The sequence below is a fragment of the Nicotiana sylvestris genome, chromosome 2, assembly GCF_000393655.2.
Source record: "Nicotiana sylvestris chromosome 2, ASM39365v2, whole genome shotgun sequence".
Lineage (NCBI taxonomy): Eukaryota > Viridiplantae > Streptophyta > Magnoliopsida > Solanales > Solanaceae > Nicotiana > Nicotiana sylvestris.
Genome location: NC_091058.1, coordinates 24,392,867 through 24,400,909, shown reverse-complemented (window position 1 = coordinate 24,400,909; position 8,043 = coordinate 24,392,867).

The window sequence follows — 8,043 nt, the reverse complement described above, 5'->3', positions numbered from 1 at the left end:
GGAGACGCACATCCTAAGTTAGTTTCACCAACAGGAGACGCACATCCTAAGTAAGTTTCACCAAGAGGAGGCGCACATCCTAAGTTAGTTTCACCAAGAGGAGGCGCACATCCTAAGTAAGTTTCACCAAGAGGAGACGCACATCCTAAGTAAGTTTCACCAAGAGGAGATGCACATCCTAAGTTAGTTTCACCAAGAGGAGACGCACATCCTAAGTTAGTTTCACCAACAGGAGACGCACATCCTAAGTAAGTTTCACCAAGAGGAGGCGCACATCCTAAGTTAGTTTCACCAAGAGGAGGCGCACATCCTAAGTAAGTTTCACCAAGAGGAGACGCACATCCTAAGTAAGTTTCACCAAGAGGAGACGCACATCCTAAGTTACTTTCACCAAGAGGAGACACACATCCTAAGTTAGTTTCACCAAGAGGAGACGCACATCCTAAGTAAGTTTCACCAAGAGGAGACGCACTTCCTAAGAATAGTTTCACCAATAGGAGACGCACATCCTAAGTTAGTTTCACCAACAGGAGACGCACATCCTAAGTAAGTTTCACCAAGAGGAGACGCACATCCTAAGTTAGTTTCACCAAGATTAGACACACATCCTAAGTTAGTTTCAACAACAGGAGACGCACATCCTAAGTAAGTTTCACCAAGAGGAGACACACATCCTAAGTTAGTTTCACCAACAGGAGACGCACATCCTAAGTAAGTTTCACCAAGAGGAGACGCACATCCTAAGTTAGTTTCACCAAGAGGAGACGCACATCCTAAGTTAGTTTCACCAACAGGAGACGCACATCCTAAGTAAGTTTCACCAAGAGGAGACGCACATCCTAAGTTAGTTTCACCAACAGGAGACGCACATCCTAAGTAAGTTTCACCAAGAGGAGACACACATCCTAAGTTAGTTTCACCAAGAGGAGACGCACATCCTAAGTTAGTTTCACCAACAGGAGACGCACATCCTAAGTAAGTTTCACCAAGAGGAGACGCACATCCTAAGTTAATTTCACCAAGAGGAAGCGCACATCCTAAGTAAGTTTCACCTAGAGGAGACGCACATCCTAAGTTAGTTTCACCAAGAGGAGACGCACATCCTAAGTAAGTTTCACCAAGAGGAGACACACATCCTAAGTTACTTTCACCAAGAGGAGACGCACATCCTAAGTTAGTTTCACCAAGAGGAGACGCACATCCTAAGTAAGTTTCACCAAGAGGAGACACACTTCCTAAGAATAGTTTCACCAATAGGAGACGCACTTCCTAAGTTAAGTTTCACCAATAGGAGACGCACTTCCTAAGTTTACTTTCACCAATAGGAGACGCACTTCCTAAGATTAAGTTTCACCAATAGGAGACGCACTTCCTAAGTTTAGTTTCACCAATAGGAGACACACTTCCTAAGATTAAGTTTCACCAATAGTAGACGCACTTCCTAAGTTCATTTTACCCATAGGAGACGCACTTCCTATGTTTAGTTTTTCCCAATAGGTGACGCACTTCCTAAGTTAGTTTTCCCAATAGGAGACGCACTTCCTAAGTTTATTGTACCCAATAGGAGACGCACATCCTAAGTTAGTTTCATCCATAAGAGACGCACTTCCTAAGTTTACTTTTACCCCATAGGAGACGCACTTCCTAAGTTCATTTTACTCATAGGAGACGCACTTCCTAAGTTTAGTTTTACCAATAAGAGACGCACTTCCTAAATTAAGATTTCACGCATAGGAGACGCACTTCCTAAATTATTTTCATTCATAGGAGACACACTTCCTAGTTCAAAATCATTAAGGTTTCACCCATAGGAGACGCACTTCCTAAGACTATTTTACCCCTAGGAGATGCACTTCCTAAATTTAATTTCATGCACAGGAAACGCACTTCCTGAATTAAGTTTTCATTATTAGGAGACACACTTCCTAGTCTGGTTCGCTCAGGTTATACTTTTGCTTTAGGAGACGCACTTCCTAGTTTGGCTTTTTCAGGTTATACTTTATTTCAGAAGTCGCACTTCCGGAATTGAGATTTTTATTCATAGTAGACGCACTTCTTCGTTCTAGTCGCTGAAGTTTTCACTCTTAGGAGACGCACTTCCAAGTTTAGCTCATTCCGATTCAACCATAGAAGAAGCACTTTCTAGTTTGAGTCATTGAGGTTTTATTTTAGCAGACGCATTTGCTAGCAAGAGTTTTTGGTTTTACTCGTAGGAGATGCACATCCTAGTCTAGTCTTTAGTTTACTCTCATTATTGCATCAGTAGTGTAAATGAGTTACAATTTTGCTAACGACTCACAAATCTTCCCAGTACAAACTGGTTAGGAAATTTTGTTTGTTTTGTTTGTTTTGGTTGTCAGGGACCCGCCTGTAGAACGGAGGTTGTTGTATGTCGAAGATCGAAGAAGTCAGGAGTCTGCCTATAGAACAGAGGAACATTTTTCAAGATCAAGCAGTGACCCACTGGAAAGCAGAAGGTTGCAACAAAAATCCCCAGCATTCAATCCAAGTTAGAAATAGTAGAAGCTCGCCTCAAGAATGCGGGTCAACAGTCTGGGATGACCAACAAAAGCTGGTCACAAAAAACAAAAACAAGAAGAGAAAAAAAAAGAGCAAGCATAGAAAAAGAAAGAGAAAAAGAAAAAGAACCCAAAGTACGGAAGTGGAGAACAGATGTGGTCTGCTCAAGAACTAGCACCTACAACTAGCAAGTGTCAAGGTTCAAATCCAAAGTCTGTATGAAGCACCATTCAAGACTCAAGATCAAGTTTCAGAAGACTTATAGATAGGAATCCTTGTAACTAGCAGCGGATAGGTTTAGTTAGCCTTTCTCATTTTCATTTTTGATGTAATGACAGGACCGCGGACCGGAACCTCAACGGAACGGCACCTCGATCGGCTCTCCACCTCGGTACACTCTACCATCTCTCTCATTTCCGAATTACACGTGGCCTGATTCCTGTATAACCAAGGATATGTAGGCAGCTCAGATACCAGGGATCGGTCACATTCCCTTCCTTTCCTTAGTGTAGTCCGTCCAAGTAATGGTCGGGTCAAAAACATGTCTAGTCGTTCTTTGTCGGAAAACTCTTCGTGTTTTCAGTCAAAGAGGGGCAGATGTAGACACCTGATTTTTGACCCTCCCCGAGAATTTTCACATTTTTAGCGTGAATATGTGAAATTGGGTCTAGTATAGAAATTTTAACCATTTTTACTTTATTTCGTCGCAAAAGAAAAAATTACAAAAATATATATATAAATTTTTAGTTTATGTATTTCTCATAAACTTGAAAAAATACAAAAATTGTACTTTATTTTTGTACTTTATATAATTTCGATAATTACCAAAAATATATAGTTCTATTAATGTTTTATAGTCATTTTAATTTTGGAAAAAATACAAAAATATTACTTTATATTTTATCTTTATATAAAAAACAAAAATTACAAAAAATAGTTTTATTAATATTTTGTAGCTATTTTAATCTTGAAAAATATTAAAAAAGATATAGTTTTGTTTAAATATTAGTCTTATTTTGGTAGCTATTTCGCTTACGTAGGATTAGTCGAACAACGTCGTGTTCTTATTCTCGGGTCCGGGAAAAAGAATAATATTCGAGTTCAAACTACCCAGTGTTAGGCCTAATTTTCAGACCTAGCCCATAATAATCCGAGTCCACCACACATGGGGGACACGCGTGGGGAACACGGACGGAACACGACACATGGGGAACCCCACCACGCGTGGGGGACACAAGCCTTGAACCCCACCACGCGTGGGGCTCATTTTTCTTGGCAAAAGGCAAATTAATACACGGACAAGGATTTTGAAAAGGGAGGACTTTTGGAAAATTTGAAAACGAGCACTGTTGATCTTCTTCAAAGAGAAGAACCAACAGAAAACCCTAGGGGAACTTGGAGAAAATTTTGGAGGGCACTGTTCATTCACCTTCTTCCTCACCAAAAACCTAACAAAAACCCTACACCAACAAACCACCACCCAAATCGTCTGCAACCCCCCAGCTCCGCCATCGTCGACACTGTCCAAAACCAACACCGGAAACCATCACCACTCCTCCTACTCCTAGCTCCGTCAAACCATTTTCCGGCGAACCTCCATTAAAGCCGTCGAGCAGCAGCTGTTGCTGCTGCGTCGTCGCTGTCCGTCGACCCTTCGTCCAAATGCCATAACCAGCCCCAACTCCATCGTCTTCCTCACGTCGAAAAATACCACCACCATTGCTGCCTACCACCTCCAATCTCCATCGCGACCACTCGCAGAACCCATCCCCAGCCCGTCAGCTTCCCCGCCATTGCAGCCTCATCACCTTGCCCAAACGACCCTTCAGCCCCCGTCAAGCAGCAACTATTGCTGCTGCATCGTCCAGTGCACAGTAAACTCCGTTCAGCCCCGTCGACCCTACTGTCGCTTCGTCGATCGGGCAGCAGCTGTAGTCGCGTGCTGCGTTGCCGAGCAGCCGTTGTTGCAGCGGTTCGTTTCATCACCTCCATACCTGCTTCTTTCTCACATCCAAGCGATCCCTTCTGCTTTAACTTCTCGTATCAATCTGTGGCGTCGAAAGAATAAAACCAGCAGTCAGCCAACGCCTCGGGTCGTCGACAGTCTTGGTCCGAGTTTTCTGTTTCAGTCCGTTGAGGTCGTCTCTTGTTCGTCGAGGTCCGGTACGTCGAGGTTGTTCGTTGAGGTCGATGTAGAGGGTTGGTCTGTAGCTCTATCCGTTTCTGTTTGTTCAGGTTAGTAAACCTCAAGTATTAGATAAGGAAACGTTACGTTGAATGTTCGAGATGCAATATAAAAATTGGTATGGAAATTTTCTGCCTATGTTTCACTGTCTGCATTTTGGTTCATTTTTATGTTATGTTATTCTTGTTTATTTGATGTTATTTAATTAAGTTGGACTAGTCGTTCTATGACACAAGTTTGACGTTAATCTGTTCGTCCTTTCCTTTGCTTAGGTCATTCGGACAAAAAATTAGTATTAGTGCATGCTGTTACTACTCCCGAAACACTCATTCACTAAACTCCTTTTATTAAACTTCTAACAAGTTATGGGATTTGAGTTGTAAAGAGGCCGTAAGTTTTAGTATTGTTAAAGGCATAAAAATGGCATCCTTTTAAAAATAATAAGTAAAAAAAAACGAGACAAGCTTCACCAAAATAAAAATGTACAGATTTCGGAGCCCTCACAAAATATATGTATTAAATACTTAGATTCCGGGGCGGGCCGTTTAACAAATTTCACGGCCTTACCCAAAATAATAATGCGCTAGTTGCTTTAGGCGCGCCTTTAATAATATTATCTCCTTAAGCTCGGGTGCACATTTATGTGACCCAAATCCAAGTCTCAACGAAATCGAAATGTGTCTCTAATCACGGGTACATTGATTGTGACGTGGTCTGAGATGCATTTCCATGACGTTGTAAATCCTTTTAATAATGACTGAGACGTGCCTCGACAAACAAATGCACAAGTTGCGGGGCCCTCTAAATGTATATATATTAAAACACCTAGAATTCGGGACATGCCATTTAGCAAATTTTACGGCCTTCCCCAAAAATAACAATACGCTAGTGGCGTTAGGCACGCCTTTAATAATTTATTTTCCTTAACTCGGGTGCACGTTTATGTGACCCAAATCTAAATCCCAAACGAGTCGAGATATGTCAATAACCACGGGTGCATTGATGTAACGTGGTTCGAGATATATTTTCACGACGTTGCAATTCTCGTAAAAATAATGATAAAAGCGGTTAAAAGGTAAAGTTGGCACATTAGTTCATATTCGTATAAAATCAGATAATCAAGCCGAATATAACAGTTGAGCGACCGTGCTAGAACCACGGAACTCAGGAATGCCTAACACCTTCTCCCGGGTTAACAGAATTCCTTATCCGGATTTCTGGTACGCAGACTGTAATATGAGTCATTCTTTTCCTCGATTCGGGATTAAAATTGGTGACTTGGGACACCCTAAATCTCCCAAGTGGCGACTCTGAAATAAATAAACCAATCCCGTTTCGATTGTCTTTTAATTGGAAAAAACTTCCCTTGTACCCACGCGGGTGCGGAAAAAGGAGGTGTGACATCGTTATGAGGGATTAATACGCCATTTGTATCTGCATCATTGAATGTAATAATGCCTTCTTCTAGAACATGCCGCACCCATTTCCCTTGGGTAATAGTTATTTTGGAAGTTTTGTTAGCTGCAGTATATGACACACCATTAATGTCTTCACCCCCACTTATAACGTTAACAGTTCTTTTGGGAGAAGGTGATTTTGGAGGCTCCTGCCTGTTCTTCATGTAAGCTTGCTTGCCTTTCTCGCTGAACAACTCTGTAAGATATCCTTGTTTTAATAAATGATCAACTTCACTTTGTAAAAATCTGCAATTTGCTATTTTATGCCCATGATCATTATGGAACTCGCACCAATGGTCAGGGTTGCGCCTGTTTGGATTCGATCTCATTTTCTTTGGCCATCGAACCTTATCTCCCATGCTTTTCAAAACAGCTACGAGCTCGGAAGTGCTGACGTTGAAAGTGCTGACGTTGAAGTTGTAACCTCCGAATCTCGCTTTTAAATTTCTATCATCATCCTATGACTCATAGTTGTTTCGCTCGTTCCTAAATCTTGATGAAGAACCCGATTCTCTGTTTCTTGATCTGTGATCGTGCCTTTGATTATCCTGTTTTGACCGTGAGTCTTTCCCCGCAGGTCCCATTTAGGGCTCGTACCTATTTTTACCGAATCGTTTTTCATTCTCTGCACGTCTTGAACGTATATTTTCTTCTTTTTGAGATCGAGGAACAGTATCTTCCTCAATCCTCAACTTCGTGCTATACCTGTTATAAACATCGTTCCACATTGTAGCTGAGAATTCTTGAAGGCTTTCCTTTAATCTCCTCGTAGCTTTCGAGCTTTGTTCATTCAAATTGCTTGTGAAAGCTATAGCTGCCCAGTTATCAGGTACACGCGGTAATGTCATTCTTTCGCGTTGAAATCTGTCCACGAATTCTCTAAGCAATTCTGAATCTCCTTGCTTAATTTTGAAAATATCCTCCATTCTTTTTTCCACTTTTTGGGCTCCCGAGTGTGCTTTGATGAAAGAATCTGCAAGCTCAGCAAAAGAATTTATAGAATTTTCAGGTAAAAGGGAATACCACGTTAGTGCTCCTTTGGTGAGTGTTTCACCAAATTTCTTGACTAATACCTATTCGATCTCCTGCTTAGTCAAATCATTGCCTTTTACGCCCGTTGTGAATACAGTCCCGTGGTCCCGTGGGTCTGTTGTTCCATCATACTTTGGAATATCAGGCATTTTGAACTTTTTTGGAATTGGAAGTGGGGCAGCACTCGGCTTCCAGAGTTGTTGCGAATATCTGTCCATGTCTACCCCTTTAATTATGGGCGGCACCCCGAGTATCTGCTCTATGCGTTCACTTTGCTCCTTGAGCTGTTTCTGCAAGGTTAGTACTAAATTTTGTAAATCAAAATTAATTACATTACCTGGTTCTCTCTCCTGCAATTTACTGGGGGTTCCACCGCTGCCTGAGTTAACAAACCCGGAACGAGGGTTTTCTATAGTGTTATTATTTGGAGAAGGTGTGGGTGCTACAACAGGTAACTGGTTAACAAGCGCTTCAACAGCTTTGTTGACCTGAGCAGTAATTAACTTCTGCAGAGCTTCATCAACAGCTTCAGCATTTTCAAATTGAGCATACTCGTTTATTTGAGATCCATCGGGAGTACCCTCACGAGATTGTCGTGGAGAGTCCTGCGGAGTAGGAACTTGAATGTTAATGTTCTGTGGGCCTCCCTGACTTTGTTGGTTCTCTTGGTTTCCTGGGGTGTTGTCATTGTTATTCGACATAATTGATGTAACAAGGAAGGTCAAGTTAAAAGAAAATAGATTATCAGATTCCCGGTAACGGAACCAATTTGTTTAACCAAAAAATAGAATTTCAGTCAAAGCTAGAATTTAGAAGAACGCGGATTACTGATAATCAAAAGAATATGTA